Source organism: Apodemus sylvaticus, chromosome 3 (genome assembly GCF_947179515.1).
Source record: "Apodemus sylvaticus chromosome 3, mApoSyl1.1, whole genome shotgun sequence".
Lineage (NCBI taxonomy): Eukaryota > Metazoa > Chordata > Mammalia > Rodentia > Muridae > Apodemus > Apodemus sylvaticus.
The window spans coordinates 169,210,955-169,224,196 of NC_067474.1; the positions used below are offsets into that span (position 1 = coordinate 169,210,955).

The window sequence follows — 13,242 nt, forward strand, 5'->3', positions numbered from 1 at the left end:
AGCTTCCACAGACCGCTTCCTTATTTGCTGAAGGAGCACCTACCTGAGGGTGGCACTGCCCACAACAGGTTGGGCACTCCTGCATCAATCATTAACCAATAAAATGTTCCTCAGTCTTACCTGTGTGTTCTAAATTGATATTCGCTTTTCCCTAGCAACTCTGACATATATCAGGTTGACATAATAAACTAGCAAGTGAAGATCCTGTCTCAAAATACAAGGGGGGGGGGGTGGGGGCTGGAGAGATGGCTCAGCAGTGAAGAGCCCTCACTGCTTTTGTGAAAGACCCAGATTCCATTCCTAGCATGCGCAAGGTGACTTACAATAATCTATAACTCCTATTCCAAGGAGCACAATGCCCTCTTCTGGCTTCTGTGGGCGCCAAGTATGCATTTACTGTCCATACATACATGCATGCATGCATGCATGCATTCTCTCTCTCTCTCTCTCTCCCTCTCTCTCTCTGAAAAGCTACTCATACACAAAAAATAAAAATATCCTCCCCAGCCAGGCGGTGGTGGCATACACCTTTAATCCCAGCACTTGGGAGGCAGAGGCAGGCAGATTTCTGAGTTCGAGGCCAGCCTGGTCTACAGAGTGTGTTCCAGGACAGCCAGGGCTACACAGAGAAACCCTGTCTCGAAAAACCAACCAACCAACAAACAAACAAACAAAAAACCTACCCCCTAGAGGCCTTTTGGGTGTGGCTGCTGTGTCACATGTGCATCAGTAGCTGGCAGAGAGAAGCCATGTCTACACTCGGTGTTCTGACCTTTGAACATCTGAATGATTAGTAGCCTAATACTCCCTGAGAAAAGCAAGCCTGAGATGACCATCAGCCCAGTGCCAGGCAGGGCTGGACAGGCTCTTAGGACAGAGAGCAAGACAGAGACTAGAAGGACCTTCCCCTGGGACCGTGGGCCCAGGGCAGGAGTGAGCTTGGGCCAGACAATCCTTGCAAAGGCCAACTGGGGTGCACTGAGGAGGAGCAAGCCCAAGATGGGGCCCAGTCCAGCACCACGCAGGCCTGAGGGGCAGACCATGCCTGAGATGACTGTTGCCTGGCACCATAATGCACCAGCAGGGCATAGCACTCCTGAGACCACTCCTGAGACAACCCCAGACACTCAGAGACCCTGGACACCATTACTAGGAGCAAGAAAGTGGTAGAGAAATACAAGAGAGAGAAAGAGAGACAGACAGACAGACAGACAGAAGGATGTGGGCACAATGAAGAGAGGCAGAACTGGAGACACAAGTGAGGAAAAACCTGATGTGAATAGTCCCTGATGTCACCTGGGACTATGGTGGGGCCCTGGCCTGTGCTGCCACAGGTGGCCACATCTGGTCTGTGGCCCTGAATCAACAGGGTCTGTTACCACCGAAGACCAGGCAGATGTCCCTGGTCTAGGCTGCTGCCCCCAACACATGTTGATGTCTGAGGGCTGTGTAGTACCTGCCCCGCCCCTCTCCTGGGCCTCATGGGAGAGGTGGCCCTGGTGACATGTAAAGGGGAAGCTTCTGGATATGTCATGGGATGCAGACTCATATGGTGTTTTGCTGAGGTAAGACCTGTGAGAGGACAGATCTGGAGAGAGTGTAAATGCGACCCAGTGAACAGGGAAAGCACCCTTTCTTTGGTCTTTAGTGTTTGCTGATCTTTGCTTCATTGAGAGAGGCACAGCAAAGAATTTCTCCCGGAGTCCCTGCTGGTCCTGGTCACCCCTGCTGACTGTGCTGGCTTGGCAGAGGCCTGGCAGTTTCTGCTGAGTCATGCCACCGTTGCTGACTCATGCTGATTCAGTGGTGGAGCCCCCCAACCCCCCCCCCACCACACACACACACACACCCCGGCTATTTCTGCCGAGTCATGCCACCATTGCTGATTCAGTGGTGGAGCCCCCCCAACCCCCCCACCACACACACACACACACACACACACACACACACACACACACACACACCCCCCCCCGGCTGATTCTGCCGAGTCATGCCACTGCTGCTGATTGTGTTTGGTATCCTGACACTACTGAACTGGACCCCTGGCATCCTGACAAATGGAGACTGGAATCGCCCCATAGAACTACTTCTAAACAGGGCCACATCCCCTTGTCCTAAATACCATCTTTTCTCTCCTACATTTGGATGGTGGGCTAGAAGGGAGGTTGAAGCATTTGAGCACAGACCTCTTCCAGAGGTCCCCAGTTCAATTCCCAGCAACCACATGATGGGATCCGATGCCTTCTGGTATATCTGAAGACAGCTATAGTAGAGTCACATCCATAAATTAAAAAAAAAAATTAAAGTAGGTTTTGAAAAATCTAAGCCTACAGGTGGCACCCAATGGGGCTTAGGCATAATGGGTAATCTGCTTTGAATGCTGATGTATCTATAAAAAGATAAAGCATACTAAGATATGTTCTATGCGGGTGTGGTTAGGTTTGGGGGAAAGGGGTGCCCCAGTGGGCCCATGCCAAGGCATCCCTTTTCCCTGAGGGAGCAGCTGCAGGACGATATAGTATAGAATAGAGTTTACTCGGGGCTTGGGGAGGGGAGTTAGGAGGGTAGTCGAGGCAGAGAAAGGCAGAGAGAGAGAGAGAGAGAGAGAGAGAGAGAGAGAGAGAGAGTGTAAAGAGGCCTGCCATTACCACATGGAGTGGGGGAAGGAAATGGGGAGGGGGAGCAAGAGAGAGAGAGGCAAGAGAAAGAGAGAAGAAAAGGAGGGGTAAGCATCCCCTTTTATAGTGGGCCAGGCTTACCTGGCTGTTGCCAGGTAACTTTGGGGTGGAGTTTAGACAGAATGCTAGCAAATGTGGCAGAGGTTAGATTATGAGGAGTTAGCAATGTTCTTCAAGGAGGTTGGCCAAATAGCAGTTATAACCACTGGGTGGGCCGCCACACTGTTCTTGGAAAGGGGGGGGGGGTAAGTTTGGTTTTGTGTCACGGTTTTCAAATACACTCTTTTGAAAAGCTTTGGGAAGAAAGCTAACAATTCTCTCACATTAGAGAAGATTGAAGAGTTAGCTAAGCTTGCAGAGAATTTGGGAACAGAGGTAGAACAACTTGGGAAAGAACAAAGACCCAGTGGGAGGACGAGAGGGTTCAGGCCAGGGGTCTGAGATAGGGGACGGTACGGTGAGATGAAAAAGGGCTGTAAATTCCCGCCCCGCCCCTTCCCAGTCCTTGTGCAGTATATGTCTGCTAATGATGTTATTCCTGTCTATAATGAGCTGACCTGGTGTCCAATAGAAATGCTAGATCTAACTCGTTTTAAAGAGGCTCTGGTATTGTATGGATAGCACTCTCCATTTGTTGAAGGAATGCTAAGTAACTGGGTATGCAGCATAGGGCTTTCCCCAAGAGTGGAAGGGATTGGTGTCAGCTGTTCTACAAACTGAACAACAGTTACAATGGTTGTTGTGGTGGAGACACGAAGCCACAAAAACAGAATGATGGGATACAGCAAGGGGGATAAGTGTCACTAAAGACCAATTGTGTGGTGGAGGGTGTTATGCTGGTTTACAAGAGCAAATCTGATCTGGTGATGGTGTAATTGAACAATGTCATATTGCAGCTTTAAGAGCCTGGGATATGATTGGGGAGCCAGGGAGGGGAAATCTACCTCATTTACGAAGGTAATACAGGGATCTACAGAAGCATTCACAGACTTCCTACAGAGGTTAGGTTCCACTGTGAATACAGGCATATCAGAACCTGAAACCAGACAGTCATTGATAGAAATATTGGCCTTAGAAAGCACAAATATAAGAGAGCAATCACACCATTGAAAGCACAAGGAGCCTCGATAAACGAATGGACAACTGGTAAGACAGACAGACAACTGGTATTGGTTTTCAGGAGCATCGTGCTAATACAGGACAAGCGCTAGATAGTCTCAGAAATAAAAATGCCCAATGCTTTAATTGTGGTGAATTTGGCCATTCCCAGAGAAACTGTAAGGCTAGAACACTCAGAGCTCAAAATACCAGGTACATTAACTCTGGAAAATATATATTATTCATAAAAGAGAACAAACAAGTTCTGGTTGCTGTGAACCACAAAGGTTTCCTGGGTATTGTAGCCCTGGTGGGAAGGGCGAACATTGGTCAAAGGATTGCCAGCCCAAGAGGGACATACGTGGTAACCTCTTGCCTTCTGGAAAAGAACAGAGGGGCCTGTCAGGTCGAGGCTCTGTGCAATAAACAGTCCAAACCATCTTTCTTTGGTCAGTCAGAAAGTACCAAGCAGGTAAGAAAATCAAAATGAAGTATTTCTGATCTTATTCATTCTACAGAAGGGAACACAGCTTTGTATCTGGCCACAGATATGCCTCTTACCCTATCCCCAAAAGTGGAATGTTATAAGTTAACCACTGGTGTGTGTGGTCTCTTACCTGCAGGGGCAGTGGGGACAATCTTGGGAAGAAGTGGATTAACGTCTCAAGGATTTATTAGGCATCCAGGTATAATAGATGAGGGTGGCAAGGAAGAAATAAAAATTATGGCATATGTGAAAAGGGAGATGTAAAGTGATGCAGGGGGTAGAATTGCTCAGCTGTTGTGTCCTTACATCAAGGGCAAGGCTACACCATTAGAAAGGGCAGGAGCTTTTGGGTATACTGGAAAACGTGTGTTCTGGCAAATGATCAGAGACCCAAATTAATGGTACAAATGAATGGTGTTGACATAGAAGGTTTGGTGGATAGTATTCTTTCCCAAAAGTCTTGGAATCCAGACTGGCCACTTCATAAGGCTTACACACAATTTATAGGAATTGTCAAATTATCACGAATAAGACAAAGTGCCCAATGGATTACCTGGGTGGGACTGGAAGGGCAAACAGGGAGGTAGCAACCTTATGTGGCTGACAGACCCATAACTTTATGAGGAAGGGCTCTTTTACAACTATGGGGTACTCAAATTAATATCCTGAAATTCCAGGGAAAACAAATGAGGAAATTAGATGTGATATGGTAGATGCTCCTGGGGGAAGGTATTGATATGAGTGCTCAAGAAAAATCACAAGCTGTTCCCATGGTCCAAAAAACAAGACATGACAGGGATTGAGTTTCCAAGCCTATAAAAGGACCCACTGCTGACATACCAGCAGCCTTGTCCCTAAACTGGTCATCAAAGAGACCTGTGTGACAAGAGCAGTGGCCCACAACAAAAGAAAAAAAAAAACCCGCAGGCACCTGAACCACTGGTAAGAGTGGTTGGAAGCTCAACATATGGAAGAGGCTACCATCCCATGGAATTTCCCTATGCTTGTTGTAAAAAACAAATCAGGTAAGTGGAGGAAGATAGCAGATTTAAGAGCAGTTAACAAAATAATTCAACCAATGGGTCCTTCCTTTAAGGGCTGGACTTCCTCTACCATCTTTGTTACTGAATCATGGCCTATAATAATAATAATTAACTTGCAAGATTGCTTTTTCACAATACCCTTGCATGAGCAGGGTAAGGAAAGATTGTCTTTCTCGGTACCTACTTTGAATAATAGTCATCCACTAAAGAGATACCACTGTAAGGTACTTCCACGAGGAATGTTAAATAGTCCAATGTTATGTCAGTATTTTATGCATCAACCATTAGAAATAATTCATAAGCAATTCCCCCAAACTACCATTTATCATTATGTGGATGGCACTCTGCTGGCTGAGTCTGACAGAGTTGTTTTAAAGAATATGTTGAAGCTAACACAAAGGATTCTGCCATGCTGAGAGTTACCAATCACTCCCAAAAAAGTACAAAGATTCACTTAGTTATTCGGGTTGTAAAGTCGGTCAACCAAAAATCTGACCACAAAAGGCCCAGATCCACAGGGACCAATTGAAAACACTTCACGGTTTTAAAAAATTAATAGGAGGGATCAACTGGCCGAGGCATACAGTCAGATTAAGTACACATGAGTTGAGTAATTTGTCTCAAACATTACTAGGAAAGTCAAATTTAAACAGTCCAAGACATCCAACAGCTGAAGCAGAAAAGGGGTTAATTCTTGTAGAACAAAACCTGCAAGATGCATATGTGGATTGAACTGGTTCTAAATTTGATTATATTTTGGTCATTTTTGCCTTCAATTCATTCTTCTGCTGGGCTCATTAGGCAAACAGAAACTAATATTACGGAATGGATTTCCTTAGTTCACAAACAAAGTAGAAAAAAAGTGAGATCACATTATGTAGAAAAGATTTGAGTTAATTATAAAGGGTAGAATAAGGTTAGGCCAATTGTGAGGAGCAGATCTGGTTGAAATTGTGGTACCTCTTACAAGTGCTAAGATTATGTTATTATGGGTGATCAATGAATATTGGAAAGAACCTGTAGTTATTTGAGCAAAATTATTAACAAATATCTGAAAAGCAAATGTGTACAGTTTATATATATATATATTATATATATATATATATATATATAATATATATATATAAAGAACTCATTGTATTCTTCCACGTATTGCAAAGAGAACACCAATCCCAGAGGGACCAACATTCTATACAGATGCAAACAAGATGGAGATGGCAGGTTATAAGTCAGAAAAAATAAGCAAGGTGCTCAAAAGTCCATATACCTCAGTTCAAAAGTCAGAATTATATGCAATCCCTTTAGTGTTATTAGATTATCCTGAATCTCTTAACATAATCACTGATTCTTTATGTGCAGAAAGAGTTTTATTTGCATGTAAAGACTGCTGAATTTGTACCTGATAATTCAGAATTAACTATGCTATTTATACAATTGCAGCATGCCATCAGAAGTAGAAACCAACCATCCATTATACATTACTCATACTCGGTCTCATAAAGATTTGCCAGGCCCATCAGCTGAAGGAAATGAAGAAATTGACCAATTACTAATAGAAAATGTGTTAGAAGCCTCAAAAATTCATGAAAAAAATCATATTAGCCAGAGAGGATTAAAGAAAAAAATTCTATCACTTGGCAACAAGCCAAAGAAATAATTTTTAAAATGTCCTACGGGTTCTTTATGACCAAATTCCATTACCTGCTGGCAGTAACCCTAGGGGTACCAAAAGAAATGGCATCTGGTAGTTGGGTGTTTTCCATTTTGCAGAATTTGGAAAACAATGCTCTATATACACTATACAGTTAACATGTACTGGGGTTTCAATGGGCAACTGCTTTAAGTTCTGATAAAGGCCGACTGTGTTATTATACATTTATTGGAAATAATGGCAATTATGGGATTACCTGCACAAATTAAAACTGATAATGTGCCGCATATGTATCCAATGAAATGAAGCAATTCTTTACATATTACAAGATAAAGCATGTTACTGATATACCACACAATCCCACAGGACAAGCAGTTATAGAAAAAGCCAATTGTTCCTTTAAAGTGATGCTTATTAATCAAAAATGGAGAGTAACCCCCCCCCCCCCGGGAACAGACTAAATAATGTGTTGCTAACTCTCAATTTTCTTAATGTTCGTAAAAAGGGAAAAACAGCAGCTGAGAGACACGGGGTTATAAAAAAAAAACAAAAACAAAAATCCAACCTGAGGACTGCACCAACTAATATACTGTAAGGATGTGTTGACATTAGAATGGAAACCTGCAATAGTTTTAAGATGGGGATGTGGTTATGCTTATGTATCTACAGGGAATTAAAAGAATATGGGTACCAACAAAACGATTAGATCTGGCCAGGGAAAACCTCTTATCAGCTGAGACATGAAAGTCTTCACAGAGCAAATCAGCCCAGGTGATTTACTCTCACAGAGACTGTCTCACAACCGCTTCAAAAGGAATAGCCCAAATGATCATAACAAAGAGACTGGACAACACAGAGACTTGACTTACTATTCAAAGCCTACTTACTAAAAGTAGGTTTGAAAAATCTCAGCCTACAGGCATGAAAGCAGGAGAGCTGACCCCACCCCTACCCGGCTGCCATACTCTGGAGAACAGAGTGGGAGTTTCGAGCGAGACAGCTCAGAGATACCAGGGGGCCCTACCATTTATTTCCCATTCCATAGCATGGATGAAGGCGAGAAACCCGTCTCCCTCCTCCCGCCTCCCTCCTCACCACCTGTGGCAGGTGGGAGCCTTAACACTGGGCTCATAAGGCCACAAGCACTAGCCCGGCCCTCATTAACTCGGGAGAACAGGCCCTGCACCTCCCCTGGGAGACACAGTAGAGCTGGCCCTGGATATGAGAGTTGTGTGTGAGCCACCCCGAGAGCATGACTGGGGGTGGGGTGGGGGGACAGACTTGCCTCTTGTCTGCTGTGTACCGACATTGGTAAGGGAGAGCAAACAAAGTAGCAAATAGTTTACCTTTAAGAAGACAAGACATTGACATTGCCTTAACCAGCTCTGCCATATCAACATGCTATCTGATGACTTCTTGTCAGAGCTGCAGCCAGCTCTGCAGGCAAGAGTTCCATTCCCCAGCACTTCACCCCTGCAGACATGTGTGTCCACGATTCTCCCACTGGCACTGCTAACTCCACACTCAGCCTTCTCTGTGGCGGCTCCAGAGGAGCCATGTCTTCCTCTCAACTCTAGAGCATCCTTCACCTTTAGAAGGAACCACCACATCCAGGTGGAGCCTGAGACCCACACTTAGCACAGAAGGAGAGCAGGCAAGGCTGGGGATACAGGGTGCTTTGCCTCGGCACCTTCTTGTCACTTTTCCTGGCAGAGGTGAAGGTCTCCTTAGACTATGCAGTTAGGACAGATTGGAGCCTGCCTTTCCCTGTTATTAAAGCACTGTCAAGTACTGCTGAAAGCAACACCAGTATTAACATTTACTTTCTCATTATAAGCATGTTCCTCACATTTACTTTCATGTAAATAAGCAAAGATTTGAGCAATGAGGTCTCTGACTCCAGAACTGGCAGCTGTCGGACTCCCCCTCCATGGTTCCCTGCCCGCCTTAAGCAAAGGACCATCTGTCAAGTAGCCAGGCAGACAAAGTCTAGGGCTAAGGCTAGGTGCTGGACAATTTGTTATCTTAGCACAGCTCTGGCTCCTGAAGGGGCAGCCCTCAGTAGGACTGTTCCAACTGTGTCCACCAGACTCTGTAACCATTCCCACCAGGGCCACCCTGGGAGCACTTTCCATGATGGCCTTAGCAGAGAGGCTGCGGGGACTGGTACAAAGGACACAGAAGCCTTCATTTGCATAAAAGTCTGCTGTGATTGGTGGAACTGCAAGTCTTCATTTGCATAAAGGTCTGCTGTGATTGGTGGAACTGAAAAACCTTCATTTGCATAAAATTCTACTGTGGTTAATGGAACCGGGAGCCCTCATTTGCATAAAAGTCTGCTGTGGTTGGTGAAACTGAAAACCTTCTTTTACATAAAGGTCTGCTGTGGTTAATGGAACTGCAAGCTTTTATTTGTGTCAAAGACTGTTGTAGTTGGTAGAACTGTGTAAACACACTTTGTTAACTATGTAAACAGTCTGTTTGGTTAACTCTACACTGCCTCAGAGATAGCCTTTTTCGCTGCATTATTTCCATGTTATATTAGGCCCAAGGAAAGGATTCTCATGAGTGATATTCTCTTGCCTGCTTTTAGTGATCTGGGCTGAACTGTCAACACAAACAAAGCAGCAGCAGCTTCTGCCCTGAAAACAGGGTAATAATGGCCCCAGAGCGGTGGAAAAGGCAGAGCTGGGGGCCACAGGTGGCTTTGACATGGCTGACATCATCCACGTGAGTAACAGTGGAGCCAACAGCAGGGGCCGAGAGTCAGAGTAGGGGCCACCAACTGACAGTCTTAGACACCCTAATGCCAGGAGCTCTCATGCTGCTGCCCAGAACTGGGGACCCTCATCTTCCTGTGCCTACAGGAAAGCCAAACCTCATGTCAGTGTGGGCTAAGGTTCCAGTGACTGAGGCCACAGAGCTGTGACACCAGCAGATGCTTCCCTCTGCCACTCTGTGATGGAGAGCCCTGGACTTGTATTTTGATGCCAATTCCACTCCTGGGAGGGGCTGCAGACAAAGAGTTACCTTGTGGACCTTCTCCCTACCTTAACTTTTCAAATAAAGGCTAGAGCCAATGATTGGGCATGAGGAAGGGGGAGGAGCTGAGGGTTTGGGGGAGGAGAAAAGAATCACTGGGAGACGTGGGAGGAGCTACGGAGTATCTAAGGGAAAGGAGTTACCTGGGATCCACGGAGAGGCTGGGGAGGCTCCTGCCTAGAGAAACCGCAAGTTATGTGGGATAATATAGATGGGAATAGAGTAGCGTAGTGGGAGATCTGCCCAATCTAGGCTTATAGCTTGTATTGTACTGACTGAGCTGAGATTTCTTTTACCAGGTAATTGGGTTGGAAACAAAGTAGCAACACCACTCCAACCACTGCAGCTGAAGACAAAGGTTGTAAGAGCTGCCAGGGACCAGCAAGGAAGAGCCTGTTCTTGACCACACACAAGTTCTATCCATGGAGAGCAAAGTGGTCCTAGCCTGCTCTCTGGTACTAGAGAAACGACACAGCTGTGATGTAGGAGGGATGAAGCAGTCCAGAAGGGATGGTGTGGTGATTAGGAGCAGGACAATGAGTTACTCTGCACTCTGACACGCCTGTCCTTCACATCATAGTCCCCTGCGGGGACTCCAAGCCTCCCCATAGATGGTCCTGGAGAGATTTCAGCCATGTGACATACACTCCACAGGTACATGTTGTCCACAGGGCAAGAAATAGCATCAGTTCAGGGTAGACATGTGAGCAGCCATCCTCCAGCAAGACTGCCTTTGATGATGCCATTCCCTGCTACCCACATTTTTGTTGTATACCCCACACCCCAAACTCCCATACAACCCCACCCAACCACACACAACCCCACACAACCCCACCACAACAGGACTAGTCTGTATGAGCATTAGGTTGTGACAACCATGATGTTCTCTCTCTCTCTCTCTCTCTCTCTCTCTCTCTCTCTCTCTCTCCCCCATCCCCTCTCCCTCCCCTGTTCCCCCTCCCTTTCCCCTCTCCCTCCCCCTCCCCCACACACTGCCCACCAAATGGTGATCATCCTCACACAAAGTTCATCAATCAGAGAGGCTGAAGCCAGGAACAATTGGGGGCCACAGTAGGCCTATGGGGTCCCACCTGTGATGACCAGCACTGATCTGGGGTCCCACCTCTGACACACTGCTCTTGAGGGTTAGCAGGAGGATCTTGCACCTACAGCTTCCGCCTTAACCCCTTCCACCCCAGAGCAGAGATGTCTCCCTCACACAGCTAATACCTTCCATGACCAAGATGAGACCCCCTACCCTGCCTTCCAGGCTCTGCTCTCTCTCTCTCTCTCTCTCTCTCTCTCTCTCTCTCTCTCTCTCTCTCTCTCTCTCTCTCTCCCCCTCACTCACTCACTCAGACTCCTCAGTGATATGTGTACCTCCCACTTCTATGACTTGAAACCTCTGTTAAGAGGCAGATGCTCGCAGCCAACCATTGTGCTGAGTGCAGGGTCCCCAGTGGAGGAGCTAGAGAAAGGACTGGAGGAGCTGAAGGGGTTTGCAGCCCCATAGAAAGAACAACAATATCAACCAACCAGACCCCCAGAGCTCCCCAGGGAGTACGCCATCAACCAAGGAGTACACATGGCTCCAGCTGCATATGTAACAGAGGAATGGCCTTGTCAGGCATCAATGGGAGGAGAGGTCCTTGATCCGATCCTATGAAGGTTTGATAGATGCCCCAGTGTAGGGGAATCAAGGTCTGGAAGGCGGGAGTGGGTGGATGGGTGAAGGAACACCCTCATAGAAGCAGGGGGAGGGGGGATGGAATAGGGGGTTTCCAGGAGGTGGGGAAACTGGGGAAGGAGATAACATTTGAAATGTAAATAAATTATAAATAAATAAATACATAAATACATAAATAAACCTCTGTTAAGTGCCTATCACTTACCAGTCACTACCTTTGTCCATCCTAAACAGTATGACTCTATAATGTGAATAATTCAAGTTTCACTCAAATATTTCGCACAACGAATATGTTCCAGGGGAGATGGGACCACCCCCCCACCCCCTGCCACTGGCAGGCTGTAAAGCTATTCTCTCGAGATTTGGGGCTGACAGCCAAACACAATATGAGTGTGTGTATGTGTGTCTAACTGTCCTGCAGTAGTAGGTCAGGTGTGTGGATGGGCCCTCAGAGATGCACCAACATCACTCTGGGACAGCAGGTACAAGAGACCTGAGTCCAAACTGAAGAACCAGAACCCTGCCCAGCACTGGCAACAGTGTGGGTTCAAGGCTGGTGTGTGTTAGCTACAAGACTTTGTGAAGGTTAGCGAGCTTCTCTGGGCCCAGATAAAGAAGGAATGTCGCTATTACCAACAGCTGTGGGTTGCTATGTCCAGTTAGTGGGACCCAGAATGCTCTCAGTAGGCACTCAGTGAACAAGGGCTTGTCCCACGTGGCTGCAATTTGTCCCTTGCTGTCCTGAGAATGATACCTGCACCCCGAGGAAGAAAGCCTACTGACTCTTATTTCTCTGGAGCAAAAGATGGTGGCCAGGTTTCAAGAGGACCCACAGGTGGCATAAGCTGCCCCTGTAACTTTAGGCCTGGGCCAAACCCCACAGACACCACCCCAAGCCCAGCAACACAGGCAGGGAGAAGCCCACACCACCACAGCTGTTTCTGACCTCTGTGTGCACCTATTCAGTAGGCTCCTCAGAGAAGTCCCTTCTACATCCCAAGGACCACTGGGACATCTTTTCTATAGAGAAATAAGGTGCCACTAGCTGGGTGCCTCCACATGGCAACTGACTGCTGAATGTAGGACTCTATACAACAGGAAACCAGAACTGGGTGGGCTAGCCAGGGTCTGAGCATGGAAAGAGGGCTGACTGGTGGGGGAGGTATGGGTCTGAGCGAAGGGGTACAGGGGATTCCAAACAGTCTAGGCACAGCACGGGCCTCACTGGAGCAGGGGCTCCATTCTGGAGGAGTTTGGTGTTAAACATGAAAGACAGCTGAAGCAGACTGTGTGGACCTCTCTGCAAATCTACTCAGACTGGGCTTTGAGCTTGGTTCTGGACAACCCAGGACTAAGAGGGAGCCCAGGAGAGAGGACAGCATGAACAAACAAATGAGTCCACGTCAGCTGGTGGGCCATACAGTACCATCTTGTTTCCTGGGCCTCGGGTCTGGGACCAGGGCCAAACTGGGACGACTCTGCCAGAAACAGTGGCCGCCAGTCCTTGATCCCGCCCCTGCATCCTATAACCCTTCTATCTGTGCACGGCCACAGAT

General features: G+C 46.9%; 1 non-coding gene across 1 annotated transcript; it reads left to right on the forward strand.

The window, feature by feature from the left end:
* Positions 1-678: 678 nt before the first annotated feature.
* On the forward strand, positions 679-806 carry LOC127681943 (small nucleolar RNA SNORA17). Its single transcript, XR_007977281.1, has one exon. It is a non-coding gene; the product is annotated as a small nucleolar RNA SNORA17 (small nucleolar RNA).
* The last annotated feature ends 12,436 nt before the right edge of the window (positions 807-13,242 follow it).